The following is a 20,074-nucleotide window of genomic DNA, read 5'->3' on the forward strand; positions in this document are numbered from 1 at the left end:
TGTTTCTGATGTCCACTATATGAAAGACACCTTCTAGTCGTTGTAAGGATGCAAGGATAAATAACTGATCTTTACTGTTTAGGCGTTTATGGAGTAGAACAAAATATGGTATCCAGCTTGTAAACATTTTTGTAGTACTCGTCACACACTGGGTTACCCTGGCAGTAAACTCTGAGGTCGAGATTAAGGTATAAGACATTGATTAGGGAGTGCTCTTGGAATAAACCTCTGTGAAGGGGAGGTGGAGGAAGCAGAGCCTAGGAAGAAGTTGATCTGTGATGCCATCCCAATAAAGACTCCCAAGGGGCTCTCTGGAGTTGGGATGGCCTTGTAAAGGTGTGCTGAGTTGGTATGAGGGGCTGGGCCTTAAAGCCCAACACTGATTAGTCATTGAATACCAACTGTCCCTGAAATGGCACATGATTTGGGGTCTGTCCATTTCTTTCATGGAGGCATTCCCCAAAGGAAGGCTGACGGCTGAGTGTGTCTACTAGCAGCACCCCTAGCATCAGGAAGGGGACAGAACTGAGTCGTCTGTTCCTGAGAGGGATCTGGGCAAGTTTCACAATCACAGCACCCACCACCCTACCTATCCTTCTGAAGACTGTGTTAGTTAGTCATTTGGAGACTAAATGTATTTATTAATTGGGTGAATATTATCAAGTGATACTGTGTGTGACCGACGTGGTGAAACACTGAGATAAAGACCTGAGCAAGACAGACATGGCGCCTGCCCTCATGGAGCTTACTGCCTACTGAGGGAGATAGCTGTTAAACAAGGAATTGCACAAGTACTGAAATCATGATCATCATTCCCAAGGAGAGCAATGGGAAGAGATTAAAGGAGCATAACCAAGAATTTAACTTAGTCTACATTTTAAGGAAATTCTTTTTCTTTCTTTTGAGACAGGGTCTCACTCGGTCACCTAGGCTGCAGTGCAGAGGCATGATCATAGCTTACTGCAGCCTCAAACTCCTGGGCTCAAATGATCCTCTTGCCTCAGCCTCCCAAATAGCTGAGACTACAGGTGTACACCACCACACCTGGCTAATTTTTTTTTTTTTTTTTTTTTTTTTTTTTTTTTTTTTGAGACAGAGTCTGGCTGTATCGCCTAGGCTGGGGTACAGTGGCACAATCTAAGCTGACTGCAACCTCCACCTCTCTGGCTCAAGCCATCCTTCTACCTCAGCCTCCCAAATAGCTGAGACCATAGGGGTTTTTTTGGGGTGTTTTGTAGAGATGGAGTTTCACCATGTTGCCCAGGCTGATCTCAAACTCCTGAGCTCAAACAATCCACCCACCTTGACCTCCCAAAGTGCTGGGATTACAGGCATGAGCCACGTTGCCTGACCTTATTCTGGCTAGTTTTTAAATTTTTTATAGAGCTGGGGTCTTGCTGTGTTGCTCAGGCTGGTCTCAAACTCCTGGGCTCAAATGATTCTCCTGCCTCAGGCTCCCAAAATGCTGGGATTACAGGTGTGAGCCACTGTGTCTGGATTTAGGGAAATTCTTTTTTAAGGAAGTTTTCATTTTGTTATGACCTGAAGGATAAGGTAAAATTAGCCTGAATAAAGTTAAAAGATGGAGATGACCACAGACTAATAAGAGAGGTAGGAAGAAGAGCAATAAACTGTATTTTTGAATCCAATATAAAAATCTCATACAGCTAACACAGACACAAATGAGCGGCGCCAGCTTTCCTTGATAAATTTCCAGTGCCTAATGGCTGGGGAATATCCAAGTATACGTTGGTCCCCGCTAGAGCCTCAGATTAGTTTTTAAAATGAAGAAAATAAACTGGGGAGGAGCTTAGATCATTCTAAAGCCAAGCGTATACTGAAGTGCTGCTCAGGAGCAAGGCTACATTTTGAAGACCACATTCACATGCCTTTCAAGTTCACAGGCCAAAGAAAACAATTTAAGAAGCTAGAAATATGATCTAATGAGAACAGAGCCTGTGTGTGCAGCACAAACTGTGCATTTTGGTTCTGAGCACAGTGCATTTCCTTCCTCTTTTCTCCAAAGGAGAAATGTCTGCCAGCTTCCCTTTAAAGGAGACAGCATGAAAGTTTGTAGCTGTAGCATGTAGTTCTAAATTCCCCTAATTCATCTGTAAATTATAGACAATACTCTTGCCCTCTCACATTCTACCCATGCCTTTACACTGTCCCTTAGTTAACTTTGTTTATTCCATAGTACTTATTATTATCTGGAGATTCTACTGGAAATTTAATATATCTATTAAATTTGAATTAAATATGAATACATTGTATATGTTAAATGTATGCATATATATATTTCACAAATAATTACTGAAATTGTAGTAATTGTTACCAAGGAGAGTAACAGGATTATAGGTGCATAAACAGGGACTTAATCTGAGATTTAAGGAAATGCCTCCGTGTGCATGTGTGTGTGCATACGTAAATATATGTATATACACACATAGAAAATTTTGTTTCAGTAGTCTCTCTCTTTCTCTAAAAAATAAATTTGTTTTCTTCACTGTCAGATCCCAAGCACCTAGCCAAGTGCCTATTACTCCATTAATATTTGTGGAACATTGATGATCCTGAATCATCGGTAGTATGGTTATGATTATAATCCTGAATCATCAATGTCAGCATTGAGCAGCTGAACCAATGTCTGTGGCCACTTATTAAATAAATATATGATGAACAAAACAAGCTTGTAAAGAGGTGTGGGACTGAAGCAGGGATAGTTGAATTTATGGCTGGCTAAGCTATAATTGGGTCACTGATAAGAATTTAGAGAGACATTTGGATATCATATGGGTACTCAACTAAGCACTATCCTCTTGCCTTGCGCTCAACCCTCTTCTTAGCTCTCATACTGACATCCGATTGTATCAGACCAACCCCTGGCTTGACGATGGTTATCCATAGACAATCAACAATTCTAGTAGATGGCTTGTCTTAGAGCACTGCCTAGGGTAGATGCCACATGCTGTGTGGTGACTGGCAGATACCACTCATTAGCTGACTGCTAACAGCTCTTCTCAGTCCCCTTCTACCTTGCTGCCTCCCTACTGTAGAGGCTAGACAGGCTGATTACTCCCTTTCCCAACCTTTGTGGTTGCTAAGTGTAGGGATATGACATAGTTTTGGTCAGCAAAACACAAGCAGAAGTCTGTGAGGTATGTGTATGTGTGGTGGGCGTTGGGGGTATAATGAGGGAGAGGATTGCAAAGCATTCTGTGAGAACTTTTCCTTTCTCATAGAAGGGGCAGATGCAATGGGAGAGTTTGCTGGCCTTGGCCCTTTTCCAATCTTCTTGCCTTGCATGTAGATCCAGTAATGCTGGATCTTGGCATTTTGCAACCATGAGGCAACAAGATTGAAGATGAAAAGTCAACAGCTACCAGTGAAGAACAGGAAGATGGAAAGCCTGAATCATCGTCAGCATTGAGCTTCTGAACTAATGTCTGTGACCACCTGCCTTTGGCTTATTATGGGAGAAAAAAATAAACCCCTATTGCTTTAAGTCACCATCAGTTCAATTTTCTGTTAATCGTGCAGTTTTTTTTTTTTTTTTTTTTTTTTTTTTTTTTTTTTTTTTTTTTTTTAAACTCAGTGTCAGGCCAACCTAAATAGATTCGCTTTCAGCGAGTTGGAATGTAAACCGTGATGGAGAAGAGGATGACTGAGTGGAAGGAGAAAGGAGAAAAGAAGAAACAACAAACTCAAGTACAGGATGTAGAAGACTAGAATAGTAAGCAAAGAAGATTACTTGTCGAGGGGAGAACAAGAGGCCCAGCAACCAGAGACTTAGCAGAACCACCATGTGCCCCGAACAGTGCTCCCTCACTGTGCTGCCTGGGCACTAGCTCACTGGTGAGGCTTTCCTCTTCCGACATTCCCACACATCTTTACAAACATCCCTTGTCACTAAAGGTAACCTAAAGTCTCTGTTCCTTGCAACTGAAAGAGCGCAATGGAACAGGTGTGGTGGCTCACGCCTGTAATCCCAGCACTTTGGGAGGCTGAAGTGGGTGGATCACGAGGTCAGGAGTTCGAGACCAGCCTGGCTAACATGGTGAAACCCCGTCGCTACAAAAATACAAAAATTAGCTTGGTGTGGTGGTGCACGCCTGTGGTCCCAGCTACTTGGGAGACTGAGGCAGGAGAATGGCTTGAACTTGGGAGGCGGAGGTTACAGTGAGCTGAGATTGTGCCATTGCACTCCAGCCTGGGTGACAGAGCAAGACTCCATCTTAAAAAAAAAAAAAAAAAAAAAAAAAAAGCGCAATGTATTTCTAGTCATGAAATTTTTAGCCATTTCAGTATCATAAAGGGCAGTTACCCTATTCTTTTAGAAAACATTTCCCAATATCACACTAAATACCAGGCTGAAAAAACGGTTGCTAAAAAGAACTGAGTAATCTAAAGAAGCATGCAGTTTGTCCTCAGAGCCTCACACTTCCTCTTTCAGTGCATCTTCCCCTCCAGTCTCCGTACTTCCTCCACCACACACCAAAGCCCAGTGACTTCTTGCTGCTTCTCAGAAGCCCAGAGTCCTCCTACTTGGAGAATACCAAAAACTTCCCTAGCTCACAAGGCTTCAGCTGAAGGCATCTCTCCATCCTTATCTTTCCTCAACATCTAGGTCAATGGTTCTGTATTCCGTAGCAGATGCTCCTAGATGACTCTGGGTAATGATAGATGAACAAATTGAACAAATTAATTTATTGACATCAGTATTTGATAACCATTTTGGGGCACACGCTCCTGGATATTTTGGCATTCAAACAGTTCTTAACTAGCAGAACGAATGTGTCCAATGGTGACACTGGAGGTCTTGACAAGAAAGGATACAATAAGATACTTTGCCCTGGGCAAAAAGGTCTTTTGGGTGCCTTTCAAATCATGGTATGATGGCTCATTTTTCAAAAGGCAGGGCATACCTTATATAGTTACCACAAACTAGCAGCTCAGAGCCTAAAGTCAGCCAACAGATATGTTTTGTTCAGCCAGCAGAGAGAATTCCATTTTTATTGGTTCTAGGCAGGGCATGTAGTCTTAAGTTTTAAGTATCTGTATTTAATGTGATTATCTTGAATGCCAATATTAGATTTCTAGAGCGGAACACTTTTTTGGTTGTTGTTTGTTTTTGTTTTTTTTACTTAGAGCAAATTATTTAGCCAGCTCTTATCTCTGGGGCTATGCAATGAGACCCAGATGTACATGTAGGCTGCACATGTCATCCTATATGTAATGGTGTCTACTGTAAGTGAGGACACCCTACAAAATGAATCTGGGCATTTATATAGGAGAAAGGGCCAACTTTCCCCTCCCTCTCTGAGAAATGACAAGAAATGCTTTGTTCCCTGGTATAAACACATTCTCCTTGGGAACAGAAAGAAAGATTCTGGGCGCTTAGCTTTTGGAATGTAAATAAATTTCCCCACTGGAAAGATGAGACTAGGGTCTCTGGCTTTACATCCCAGGAGATGTCTCCATGGTCCTGGGTGTTTAATTCTTCCTTGAAATGAAAATACATGTGTCTTTGGGGAGGTAAATTTCTCTGGCATTCTCACTAATCACTTCGAAGTTAATGCCAGGCTTGTCCTTTTAGCTCAGATTCCAAAATTCAGTAAAATGGACTCAGAAAACCCTAACTGTTCAGAAATGTAAAAATACTATCTCTATGGCCCACAGTTCCACAGTTGAACCACACGCTTACCATCTCAACTGTCTTACATTCTGCAGCTTGATTTTTGTTACCTTTTTGATTCTAACATGTAGGCATTTGTCAATGATGGGATTTAGAACATGCTACCTGAAAATATGGTACTCGGGCATTTGGAGAAACAGCAGAACTGAGAAGGTGACTCTCTGACTTTTTCCCACACTTCTCCCCTGAAGCAGGTTATAAAAGAAATCTTGGGGCCGGGTGCAGTGGCTCATACCTGTAATCCTAGCACTTTGGGAGGCTGAGGTGAGTGGATCACTTGAGGTCAGGAGTTCAAGACCAGCCTGGCCAACATGGTGAAACCCCGTCTCTACTAAAAATACAAAAATTAGCCAGGTGTAGTGGTGCACATCTGTAATCCCAGCTACTCAGGAGGCTGAGGAAGGAGAATTGCTTGAACCTGGGAGGCAGAGGTTGCAGTGAGACAAGATCCCGCCACCACACTTCAGCCTGTGCGATGGGAGCTAGACTCCATTTGTCTGAAGGAGGTCACAAGGCAACATTACAGAGTGCACTTTCTATATCAGGAAGGAAGGAATTTTTTTTTTTTATCTCTGATGACACAGGGACACAGAGAAGTAGCTCAAAAGCATGCTTGCTAAATTCCCTTCATTTTATGACCATTGGATCACAGCCTTTTGTCCTCCAAGCACACTTCTGCGTGGCTGCCCACTCTTCATCAAAACTCAGTATAAAAAAACACTTACATTAAATACATTTATATGCACTTCTCTTGTTAATCTGTCTTTTGTTATAGGTGCCTTGGCCATGAACCTAACAATGGGTGAGGAAAGAATCTCTTCTCCCCTACATCATCAAGTTATAACAACCAATACTTTGGTCAAAGAACATATACTTGCTAACATCTAGACCTTTAAAAAGAGAATTGAAATACACTCCGTTTGTGTGAATGAAAAATTTATAATATGTCTTTTCAGACAAGAAATAATCCAAAAACGAAAATGTAATTTCTTACTACTCCAAATTATATAGAGGATAATTGTATCTGCATGGAAATGTGTCATCTGAGAAATGGGTTCATTTTGTCACAGAAATCCTAGTTGCTGGTTAGGAGTGAGCAAGACAGTCTTTGGTCAGTCAGGCATTTTGTGAGTGAGACTGTGCAGCACTGTGATCAAGCTTGAAGCCCCCGAGGCTGGACTGCCTGCGTTCAGGGCTCCCACCACCAATGCTTCATCATGTGATCTAGGACAAGGGACTTGTCTTCTCTGTGCCTCAGTTTCCGTACTTGTAAAGTGGAGATAGAATAATGTATAGAGCATAGGATCTTCGTGAAGGTGAAATGAGATAATTATGAAAAATCTGTAGTCCTCTGCCTGACAAGTAACATTAGCTGTGTTATTAGATGAATGTTAGCTGTGTTATTAGATAAGTGTTAGCTGTGTTATTATTTGCTACATCACCTCCCTGCTCCTCTGTGATTTAAAGAGAGCTTATTCTCTAATAGCAAATGATAGAAAGAGAGAGGGAGAGATTTATAAACTAAAAAGGGCATCACAGTTTTATTTCTTTGACTTGTAATGGAAGTTTGGACCAGCTCTGGTAAGAATGCCACAGGGAGCAGAGAGTTCTACTCAAAGTGGTGGGGAGTGGTTAGAAAATTTCTTAGAGTAGGAGGAGACCTTTGAACTGAATCTTGAAACCACTTTCTACTCTCACTTTGGGCTCCTAGAAACCACCAAATAGTGGTAGAGAAAATAAAACAGACATTTTTAGAAAGTGTGTATTTTCCTATCGACTAATAGGCAATGACTGTATTTTTGAAAAGCGTGTTTACAGCTTTCGATTCTAATAATTGCATGTGACAAATCTAAGCATGGTCAGCTTGTGCTTCTCCTGGCTTTGCCTTTTATTAGCTCCTGCACTGGCCAGCCACAGTTATTGTACCTCCATCCTATTCCTTAGTCATTTGTGGTTAAGTGTATCAGCAGTCTGATAGAAGACTGTAAGAGCTTACTTATTAAGATCAAGATAGAATGAGGGCAACACTATTCCTTAGGCCAAAGCAGGGAGGAACAATTTAACTGGGACCTATCTGAGGACATAAGCATGTGTTTTAGAAAACTACACCAAAAAGGAATAGTTAGGATGGAAACATGACAAAAATGTGGAGTTCAGGGAAACAAAATTGTTTAGTGTGTTCCCAGCAGCATCCAAGAGAAAGGATATCTTTTCCTGATAATGCACATGTCTAGTCCCTTTGTCAGGGAATGCAGGGGTTAATTAAGAGTATGAGAAGCCTGGCTGGGTGCAGTGGCTCCCAGCACTTTGGGAGGCCAAGGCAGGAGGCTTACTTCAGGCTAGGAGTTTAAGACCAGCCTGAGCAACATAGAGAGACTACGTCTCTACAAAAAATAAAAAATAGCCAGATATGGTGGCATGCAACTGTAGTCCTAGCTACTGTGGAGGTTGAGGTGGGGTGATTTTTTGAGGCCAGGAGTTCAAGGTTACAGTGAGCCATGACAGCACCACTGCACTCCAGCCTGGGCAACAAAGTGAGACCCTAGCTCTAAAAAGAAAAAAAAAAAAAAAAAAAACTATGGGAAACCAGACTCACTGGGTTCAAATCCCAGCCCCATTATTTAATAGCTTTAGAACATTGGGTAAGTTATTATATCTCTGTTTGCCGCACTTTCCTCATCTGTAAATTGGGATTCACAGTAATACCTCAATAGAGTAGATGTGAGGGTTCAGTGAAGGCATATGAGTTGTTCAGTGCCTGGGACAGAGAACGTGCTGGATAAATCATGGCTAGTATTTCTCTTTGCTCAGCATTGTCTGCTCACATTTTCATTCTCTTTCGTCTGGCCCTGAATCCCAGCACACTTCACACACAAGCCCACTCCACTTTGACATTCCTGACTTTAACTTTGGTTATTTCATGGGGCTAAAGCTGAGACTCAGACAGCTGGTGTTCAGCTGTCTGGTAAATCAGACGGCAGGCTGTTGCAGTGACCAAGCAGAAGAGCCTAAGGCCAACACAGTGACCACAGGTATGAGGACAAAATGACAAACATGAAGGACATCATGTGCTAGTCCAGCAGATTTTAATACAAGTCACATATATCATTTTACACTTTCTATTAGCCACATTAAATAAGTATAAAAGGTATAAAGAAGTAGGTGACAATAATTTTGGTCATATATTTTATTTAACTCAATATATTCAAATTATGATCATTCAATGTATAATCGATGTTTTTAAAACATTAATGAAATATTTTACTTTCATCTTTTGTACTAAGTCTTCCAGATCCAGTATGTATTTAACACTTACAGTTCAACACCGTGAAGGCTAGCCATATTTCAAGTGCTCAGAAGACACATGTAGCTAGTGGTCATCATTGTGGACAAGGAAAGCCTAGACTCTTAAAACACCTTTAAAAGTTTTAGTCTATCTCATTTCATAACCTACAAACTGGACCAGATTTACTGATTTTTAAATCAAAATCTTTGACTCTTAAAAATGGATGGTATGTCCAGTCCATTTCAGTTCCAAAATCTTCCACTTACAGAAGAGTCTGCTCACATGGATTTGAACCTAAAAGCATTCTCAGCTCAGCTCCACTGTCTGTTCTTTTTGGCCTAGTCTTCCTCAGTAGGCAGGTCATTGCAGTGCCTCACACTGGGAGTGACTGCAGCGGGAAGTGTTAGGTTCCGGATCCTCTGTCTGGCCCTCCTTTGCACCACTATGAGGCTTTGAAATTATAAATTGTTTTAGTCCAAAATTGAAATTTATTGGAAGGCTGTGGGGGCAGAAATAAGCGGAATCTTACTGTATGCACTTTTTTGTATCTAGATTCTTTTTGCTAAACATCCATGCTTTTAAAAAGTATTTTTGATATTGTTTTTAATTCATTCGCATTTCAATTTATATCAGGGACTCCAAAGGTTGGGCCTTGGGAAAGGAAGCAGGAACTAGAGCACTATGGGCTACGGAGCGATTGTTTTGTTGTTTTTCTGTTGCCATGTCCGTGGTTAAAGAAGCCACTGTATAGCTTCTGATTTTTACCCATGAATCAGTTTCTGCTACATGGAGAGAGTGACACTTGTCACAGCCTGGTTTTGTTTTATTTTATTTTATTTTATGTTATTTTTTGTGATCTCACTCTTGCCCAGACTGGCGTGCAGTGGTGCAATCTCGGCTCACTTCAACCTCCACTTCCTGACTTCAAGCAGTCTTCCACACTGCTTTCCTAGTAGCTGGAACTACAGGCATGCGCCACCACACCCGGCTAATTTTTCTATTTTTTGTAGAGCTGGGGTTTCATCATACTGCCCAGGCTGGTCTCAAACCCTGAGATCAAGCCATCTGCCTGCCTCAGCCTCCCAAAGTGCTGGGATTACAGGCGTGAGCCACCATGCCCGGCAAAAGGTTTGGAGACAGCCTGGTTTTAAATCAGAGGTGTCCAGCTGGGGGACTCTGGTCTAGGAACTGTATCTAATTTTTCTGTTAATCTTTCACCCTGCAGCTGACCTGAGCCTATGGGCTACCTCTCAGTGCTGACTTCTGATGTAACAATAGTAACAGGAACTCATCATTGTGTGCTGTACAATGTAGGGAGTACTTTTAAACAACCATTGCATTATTGGATTCCCACAACTGTAAACAGTAGGCAGCACACCAGTGTTGTTTATTATCATTTTGTAGATGTGGTCACAGAGGGGCGGACCAACTAACTTATCTTCCCAAAGTCCCAAGCCAGGTGACTGAGTTGGTCTGTCCTGCAGTCAGGACTGGGCCGGGTCTCTGAGTCTCCTTCTACTGGTGCACATTTCCTGTTAGTATTTTCCTCAGGGAAATCCTTTTGGCTCTGACTCCTGAAAGAAAGCTTGTCTTCTAAAGTTGCCAAATAATCTGGTCTGCTTTCAATTGAAGGTACTTTGAATCGTGGGAAGAGGAAAGGGGAGAGCTGTGCTAAAAAGATGAGTCATTGCTTCAAGATTGAGGAAGCGAGGGTTTATATCTTGGGGACTTTTCAGGAGGGGAATCAGTGTTTCTTGATGGTAAAAACAAGGAAGTGGAGGAAGGGAAGAAAGCACACCCAAGTATTTATTTTCCCTTCTCTCTTTGAATACACATTCTTCCTATTATATTTTCCATTTGCCACGTCTCTTACTCATTTTAACAACTTTTTGTTAAAAATACCTGTTGGTTAAAATTTATTTTTTATTTCTTAGCATTGCAGTTTGCTTTCTATACCATGTCCTCAACTGACTACCTCTGTATAAGTAGCTGGTATGCATGTATTATTTTAGGAATCCTTTCTTACTTAGATTCAGATGTGGCTTTAACTGGACAAACCCCACCGAGGTTCATCACTCTTCCTTTTCTGCTTGACGGTCCTCTTTCTCCTCCAGCCATCCTTCCACCTGTGAGAAAGGGCTATAAAAGGTGTCCTTACTTCCCTGACAGGAAGGAAGTGGCAGTGAGTTTTTTGAGTTTTTTCACCAGTAGAAACATGTAGATGAGTCATATTTATAGCTTTTTTTTTTTTTTTTTTTTTTTTTTGCCCAGGCTGGAGTGCAGTGGCACACTCTCTATAGCCTAATTCTTTAATGTGTACACCTGTTTAGTAGGCATTTCGTTGCCAACCTTTCAATGCTTTTATGGGTATTTAGTATGATCTGTACGAATCTGGAGGACTGGTTAGTATGTTAAGTCCTGAACTTTTAAAAAGAAACTTGGTTGCTTGCTCTGTTGGAATGAATTAAGTTCTCAAGCAAGAAAATAGATTAATTAATTGGGCAATGTTAGTTGTGGGCGTAGTTTTAGGAAACTTCTAGGATCCTTAAAATATCCACTTCTGCCTCTTTCTGGGACGAGAACTATAATACTTTTTCTTAAAATCACTTGGAGTGAATTGTAATATACATACAGAAAAGTGCACATACGTGAATATAATTATTCATTTTCAAAAACTAAGTATATCTAAGTAACCAGCAGCCCCCAGTCCTCCTTATAGTCCCTGCTATTCTTTTCTCTTTAGCCTACAGGGAACTCTTGTCCTCACTTCTAATAGCAGAGCTTGGTTTTTCCTGTTTTGTACCTTATATAAGTGGAATCTGGAATCTTACTTTATGTAATCTGGTGTTTAGATTCTTTTACTGAACATTGATTTTTTTTAAAGTATTTTTTAATACTGTTTTCAATTTATTCTCATGTGAAAAGTCTAGAACATACAGGGAAGTGTGAGAAAAACGTGAAAACCAGTAAGCATAATCTCATCACCTATAGAGACCTATTATTATAATTTTTGGCTATTTCTTTCGAATACTTTTTATATGAAATGTTTAAAAAATTTACATAGCTAAGTGTGCTGTGTATTTAACTTTGAATTCTGTCTTATTTTGGCTTAATATTATATTTTAGCATAAAAAAATTATTGTTATTGTTATTATTTTTAGTGACGGGTCTGCCTCTGTCACCCAGACTGGAGTGCAGTGGCACAATCATGGCTCGCTGCAGCCTCGAACTCCTGTGCTCAACCAATCCTCTGCCTCAACCTCCCAAGTACCTGGGACTACAGACACGTACCCCCATGCCCAGCTAACTTTTAGATATCTTTTTAGAGATGAAGTCTCCCTATTTTGTGCAGGCTGGTCTTGAACTCCTGGGCTCAAATGATCCTCCTGCCTCAGCCTCCTGAGTAGTTGGGATTACAGACATGAGTCACATGCTTAACTCAGCATTTTATTTTTCATCAAAGACTTCATAAACATTTTAAAAGGCTGAATATTGTCATTTTATAAATAAACCATCATGTACTTACCTATTCCCTTTAGGGTGAACATTTAGATGGTTTCCAAATGGTTGCCAAACAAGTCATGCAGTGGTTGACATTTTAATACATAAATATTTTGTTTGCTTCCCTTTTTCCCTCCTCACTTCCTTCCTTCACTTTTTCTTCTTTCTTTCTCTATTTTCTGTCTTCCTTCCTTACTGTAAATACTTATCATGTGCCAGTTAGTGTTGTAGGTACTAGGGAGAAAGCAGTGAGTAAACCAAAGTACTTGCCCTTGTTTGCTTTCATGATTCTTACTTACTTCTTTCTTCTTCTTTTCTTTTTTCCTTTTTTTTTTTTGAGGTGGAGTCTTGCTCAGTCGCCCAGGCTGGAGTGCAGTGGCGCAATCTCAGCTCACTGCAAGCTCTACCTCCCAGGTTCATGCCATTCTCCTGCCTCAGCCTCCCAAGTAGCTGGGACTGCAGGCGCCCGCCACCATGCCTGGCTAATTTTTTTTGTATTTTTAGTAGAGACAGGGGTTCACCATGTTAGCCAGGATGGTCTCTATCTCCTGATCTCGTGATCCACCCACGTCGGCCTCCAAAAGTGCTGGGATTACAGGCGTGGGCCACCGCGCCCAGCCACTTCTTTCTAAAATCACATTTATTGAGGTATTATTTATATTTGCATGCAGTCAAAAGCATCACTTTCAACATACATTTTATGACATTGACAGCCTATGCAGTCATCAAACTACAACCACAATCAAGTTATTTCACAAGAAGTTCCCTTAGGTCCCTTTGGAGTCACCTACTTCCACCCACCACCAGCCTCTAGTAAATGCTGATCTATTTTCCATCTGTACAGGTTAGCCTTTTCCTGAATGCCATAGAAATGAAGTCATTCAAGACTTAGCCTTTTGTCTCCGTCCCCTTCCCTTGGGATACTGCTTTTGAGATGCATCAGTGTTGTTGCATGCATCAACACTTAGTTCTTTTTTATTGTAGAGCAGGCTTCCATTTTATGGATGTACAACATTTTTAAAAGATTGATCTGTTCACCAGTTGGTGGTCATTTGGGTTGGTGATTATGAATAAAGCTGCTGTAAACATTCAGTTTTAGACTTTTCTGTGTGTGGACACACATTATAGTTTATTTGGGCCAGATACCTAGAGTGGGACTGCTGGGTCATGTGCCAAGAATTTGTTTTACTTTATAAGAAATCGCCAAACTATTGTCCAAAGCGGCTGAACCATTTTGAATTCCTGCCAGCAGTAAATGAGAGTTCCACTTACTCTGTGCCCTTGCAGTAAAATATTATCAGGTTTTTAAAAGTTTTAATTTTTTCTAATAGGTATATGAGCTTATATTTTATTGGAAAGCATCTGTCCTTTGCCCAACTTAATCAGTGTTGATATGTTTCAGTCTCTCACACTTCCTTATGGATTAACAGAGACTGGATCAGTCCCTTAAATTTTGATGATTAGAAGGGGCCTCTTGGAATTTCTGTGAGTGGCAATTCTAACTGTGGATTCTTTGGAGTTCAGGCAGACCTTTGGGGTTGACAAGTATTAGGAGTGTGCTGTATATCAGGAGGGTATGTGTGTGCACTGGGGTGGGGAAGTGGGCGAGGAAGGCCCTTCATTACTATGTTTCTTTTAAGAGCCAAAGAACCTGGGAAATTCCCAAGGAAAGTTTTGTTCCCAGATGACTAAGCAAGATGGGTCGCTGGTGATCTTAAACTAGGAGACACCCTGGGGCAGTACTCAGGAATCCAGTACTGAAATAACAGGGGCCTGAACTATGTTGTAGTATTGGTAAAGGCTGGGTGTGATAAAATTAAAAAAAAGTATAAAGAGGGTGGAAATGATAAAAGGATTATCAGAATTAATAGCTGAATATTGACATGAGGGTAAATAAGGAGTTGACATGCTTGAAGGTTCACATTTAAACAATAAGGAGAAGGATCCCAATAGTACAGTGAAACAACATTTTACAAGTCCCTGTCTTGCTAAATCCAATGGTCAGGCACTTCCCCAGCTGCATTTTACTTGACCTACCAGCATATTGACATAGGCTAACTGACGTACAAGAAGCTCCCTTCTTCTTTCCCCTCTGAATCTTAGGGTACTGTTATACTTCCTCTTGATTCCTTTGTTTCACTGGCTGCTCCTTCTCATTCTCCTTTGGTGGTTCCTCCTCATCTTCCCCACCTCCAGATATTTACATCTCTAGCCCAAACCTTTTTCTCAGACCCCAGACTTGCATATCCACCTAGCTACTCAACACTTCCCCTTGGGTGTCTAATAAACATCTCAAACTTAACATATCCACTACCAAACTCTCGATCTCCATAACCCCAAGCCTGCTTTTTTCAGTCTTCTTCTCTTCTTCCAAATGCTCAGGCGCAAAACCTTGAGATCACCTTTGATGTCCCTCTTTCTTTTATACCCCACATTATCCCCATTAGCATATGTTTCTGGCTTCACCTCCAAAATTTGCCTGGAATCTGACCATTTCTTTCCGATTCTACTGCACCATTGTGGACCAAATCATCATTATCTCCTAACTGGATTCTTGCTGAAACTCTCTGTTTTTGTTCTTGTCCTCTTAGATCCATTCTAATGGCAGGAGCCAGAGTAATTTAAAAGAAAAAACAGTCTGAGCTTGTCATTTTGCTGTTCAGAATCCTTCAATGGCTTCTTATCTTATTCAGAGTTAAAGACCTTACAGTAGTTAATGGCTAAAAGATTCTACAGCAATTGACTTCTTGCTACTGCTCTAACCCAAGACTGGCTACATAATTTGCATTTCCCAGTACCAGATGAAATGCGGAGCTTCTTATTAAAAATATTATGAAACATTTCAAGGTGCTGATGACAGAGCATTAAACAAAGTGCAGTGCCCTTCTATGCCCATGGCCTTCTGTGACTGCACATCTGCACAGCTAGTCCTGCTCACACCTCGTCTTATGCCATTTTTTCTTTTGCTTTCTCTGCTCCAGTTGTAAGGCCTTTTGTAGATTTCTTGAACATACCAGTCAGGCTCCAACCTCACATTCTGTTTCCTGTTCTTGAATTGCTTTTGCCTAGATATGTGTGTAATTAATTTCCTCGTTTCCATCAGGAGTCTGCTTAAATATCCATTGATAAACAGGGACATTGGGAAGGAGCTGTTTGGGGCATAATAGATAATATAATGGCATTTAGGCCTACTTATAGACTCATGGAATTGTACAGGGTAGACCAGAGAGCATTTAAATGTACTTATTTCTAGGATTAAAAAACTGCAGACAAAATAAATTAAATGCCTGCCTAAACTTATATACTACCTGTTATGAATTGAGAGCATGGTATTCAAAATAGAAATTCTCAGAAGTTAAGGATATACGGCTCATGCCTGTAATCACAGCACTTTAGGAGGCTGAGGCAGGCATATCACTTGAGCTCAGGAGTTCGAGACCAGCCTGGGCAACATGGTGAAACCCCATCTCTACAAAAAATAGCTGAGCGTGGGCCTGTAGTTCCAGTTATTTGGGAGGCTGAGGTGAGAGGATCATGTGAGCTCAGGAGGCAGAGGCTGCAGCAGTGAGCTGAGATCGTGCCACTGCACTCTAGCCTGGGCGACAGAGCGAGACCTCAAAAGGAAAAAAAAAAAAAAGAGAGAGGAAGAAATTAGGATACATGATGCCTACATGGAGGAGTAGTGTAGGATGTGTCAAACAGCACCAGTCGTAAAGTCTTACAGGTAGGCAATGTTCTAATTCTAACATACTCATTTTGGGGAAGTGTTTTTAAAAGCAATAGTTAAAATAAATGAAAGAATATACAGAGAAAAGAGCGAAAGCTTCAAGCCTCTTCTTTCCAAAATATCCATAGCTATAGGGAAAGATTATTTGCTAAAAAAAAAAAAAAAAATAGAGCTTTAATTCTGGAATCAGACAGATACGGTTTTGAATTTTGGCTTATTCATTTATCAGCCGTGAAACTGATTCTCTATGCCTTATTTTCCTCACCTGTAAAAGGTGGATAATAATAATAACTTTTCCATAGGATGTTGGGAAGAATGAATGGGCTAACCCCTGTAATGCAGTTAACAGCTTGCACATAAATCAGTGGCATTTCATATTTTGGTAACTTACAGGAAGAGATATTCCATACCAGAAAATACCTCAAGCTGCATTAAAAAATATTGTCCCTTTTTCCATAGTCCTAACTTTGAATGTAACATTTTTAGTTGTTGCTTTCTAAAGACATGGTTGTTTATGCTATAACTGTTTGTGGTTTGGTTGAGGGGAAGTTACACTATGTGCTTTATTTTATGCTGACCTTACAAGAAATTTTCTCTGTCATTCCAAGGAACACTATTTTTTTCTTTTTTGAGGCAGAGTTGCCTTCTGTTGCCCAGGCTGGAGTGCCATGGTGCAATCATAGCTTGCTGAAGGCTCAAGTTTCTGGGCTCAAGCAGTCCTCCTGCTTCAGCCTCTTGAGTAACTATAGGCATGCATCACCATGCCTGGCTAGCAATCCCCCTGCCTCAGCCTCTTGGGTAACTGCTTATGCCTGGCTAACAATTAAAAAATTTTTTTTTGGTAAAGAGTGGATCTCACTTTGTTGCCCAGGCTGGTCTTGAACCCCTAGCCTCAAATGATCCCCTCACCTTGGCCTCCCAAAATGTTGGGATTACAGGGATGAGCCACCGAGCCCAGCTGGAGCACAACTTTTTTTTTTTTTTTTAATTGAGACAGAGTCTTGCTCTGTTGCCCAGGCTAGAGTGCAACGGCGCGATCTTTGCTCACTGCTACCTCCGCCTCCCAGGTTCAAGCCATTCTCCTGCTTCAGCCTCCTGAGTAGCTGGGATTACAGCCACGTTCCCCCATACCCGGCTAATTTTTGTATTTTGAGTAGCGGCGGGGTTTCACCATGTTGACAAGGCGGGTCTCTAACTCCTGACCCCAGGTGATCCACTTGCCTTGGCCTCCCAAAATGCTGGGACTACAGGTGTGAGCCACTGCGCCTGGCCAGCACAACATTTTTGAATAACCTAAAGTATGGTTTAAAATGGAAATTTCTGGGTATTGAGAAAAACTAGCGTGTTTCTGAATTATTGTTCAGCTGTACTTTTTGTTTCGAATAGAACAAGAAATGCTTCAGATTGGCAGCCTGTTCTTATTACAGAGACTAGAATAAGCAACATGACTTATTTCCTTCACTTTGTCTCTAAAGTGAACCCTTTAATTCTTATAGTGGATGTTTCTTTATCAAAAGCTGGATAATGGCTTTATTCTCTATTATTTTATACAAGGATATATTTAGGGATAACTTTTCATAAACATCAGCCGTAGTTATCAAGAAAGAGAGGCGACAAAGGCTCTTATTCAAATTCCATTAACTTTGACATTCCAGAAGATACAAACTTTAGATTTTGGAAAGATGCCCCAAATAAATGTTCTATCTGCCACTGAAAAAGTCTTTACTACTGACTCATTATCTCTAGGACATGAGTCACTTTTCTGGTTATGATTTATCAAAACCAGAAAAGAATGTTCATTAACCTAGTCTTTCTCTTAGTACTCCTGTACTGCCTATTAGAAATAGCTGATCAGGATGTGGGGCACACATTGCGTTATATTAACTTTTAGTTTTCGTTGCTAACTGTTAATGAAAGAGCTCTGTATCTAGCCAGAGATGGCAATGCGGGATTGTGCTTATTTGTACAGTGTCTGTGGTACATTAGTCAAATGTATGAGGGTTTACATAGAGAATTAGGTTGGCTTCCTGGAAGTTCTTTTTGCTTGTAGATTATCCTGACTGGCTGTGGCAATTGCTATTGCTCTGTGTTTGCTAGAATTTACCAGCTCGTTGGATCCCACAAGGGAGTAAAACAGAAAAAAAAAAAAAAAAAAAAAAAAAAAGATTAAAGCAAAGTTGAATGTACCAGCTCTGTGCTGGGAATACTTGTGTGTTGAAATGAGGGTGTACCAGAATCAACTTTGCCTTGGTTCATGGTCCAGATGAGGAGTCACCACTGGCCATAGTAAAGATTCAGATGATGGCTCTGCTTTTTTTTTTTTTTTTTTTTTTTGTTTGTTTGTTTTTGTCATGTGCTTCTAAGGAAATCATAAAGCTTTAAGCACAGGGATTGTGATAAAAATATAATTAGAACAAGAATCAAAGAAATACAAAAATTTAAATATAATTAATATTCTCATCCCTATTTCACAGATACTGGTGCTTCATTCATTCTTCATTTCTTCCTTAGAAAAATATTTGTTTAGTTTTACTCTAAATCTCAATACTTCTTGCCCCACAGTCTCTCATGCTATGCACAGATCCAGGGCTTTGAGGATTCTACCCAATTCATGAGTATTCTACCCAATATTCCTAATATTTTGCTTGCCACTTTCAGATTCTTGAATATTAAAATTCTTGCCACTTTTTCTAAGCCTTCCTCAAGTCTTAGTTCTAAGGTAATTCCCGGAGGATCTCATTCCCTTTGAAATTTGAAAATTGGAATTTCTTTATTATTCCTTCCACAGGGAAGTGAAAGAGATAATTGTATCCGCCTATGAAAGGCTTTACAGTTTCCCTGTTAAAGCTAATATATATGTAGTTTAACTAATTAGAAAATCTTCTCTCTTTGTTCAACCATAGCTCCAGCTTTATTATTTCCCTGACGTATACTAAAGAGTCCCTTCACAGTTGCCTGTCTCAGAGGGTGGATCTACAGAAAACACAGTTGTGACAAACTCTAACTTTAAAATGTCTATTTAAGCAATTATGATTTAAGCAGTAAGATTTGGAAATAGAGAAATATGTGCTATTACTATACTGGCCTATTTTACTATAAATACCATAAAAGCAGAGACAGTACTATATATTTTACTTATTTATTTATTACTGTCTGTTCCTATAATTTTGTGTGTTTTTATTAATTTCTGTATGCTTAGCACCTAGAATAGTACTTGGTATATAAAAGACACTGAAATCTTTGTTTAATGAGTTAATTAGTGTCTTTTTCTTCCATTGTAGCTCGTGTAACTGTTAAGGGTCTTACTATGCGGGTATTGTGTTTAAAAGATGGGTTTGAATGAGAGGTAGGAGGTTCCAAACAAGAAAATCGTATATTTTAGCTATTATTCCCTGAAAGGTATAATTATATGATGATTATGTCTTATCTTCTGTATAAGAATTCTGAGTAGGAAAAATAAATAATCTGTATTTATTTTATATTTCATACAAATATAACATTTTGTTACAAAAAATAAATTGATACAAGGGTTGGATGTTCTGGATCCCAGTCCCAGCTCTCTCCTTGATTATGTCTGGGCCCATAAGCACATTTATTTTTACCTTTCTGGATACAGTCCTGTTAACAGCATCATCAGGTTGGGCTAGATGCTCCCCACTATCTTCACTCTTGCTATTCCCACTGCACTCTGGTTACCTATCGATTTCTCCCCACTTATGGCATTATATTGAACACATCTGCCTATATGTGTTTCCCTATTTGATTTGAGAAACTTGGAGTCTACCTCATTAAAAAATAATGGTTACTGTTTCTGAGTACTATCAAGTGCTATATTCTACCTATTGTATGTTACTTAGAACACCAT

This window comes from Chlorocebus sabaeus, chromosome 13 (assembly GCF_047675955.1).
Source record: "Chlorocebus sabaeus isolate Y175 chromosome 13, mChlSab1.0.hap1, whole genome shotgun sequence".
Lineage (NCBI taxonomy): Eukaryota > Metazoa > Chordata > Mammalia > Primates > Cercopithecidae > Chlorocebus > Chlorocebus sabaeus.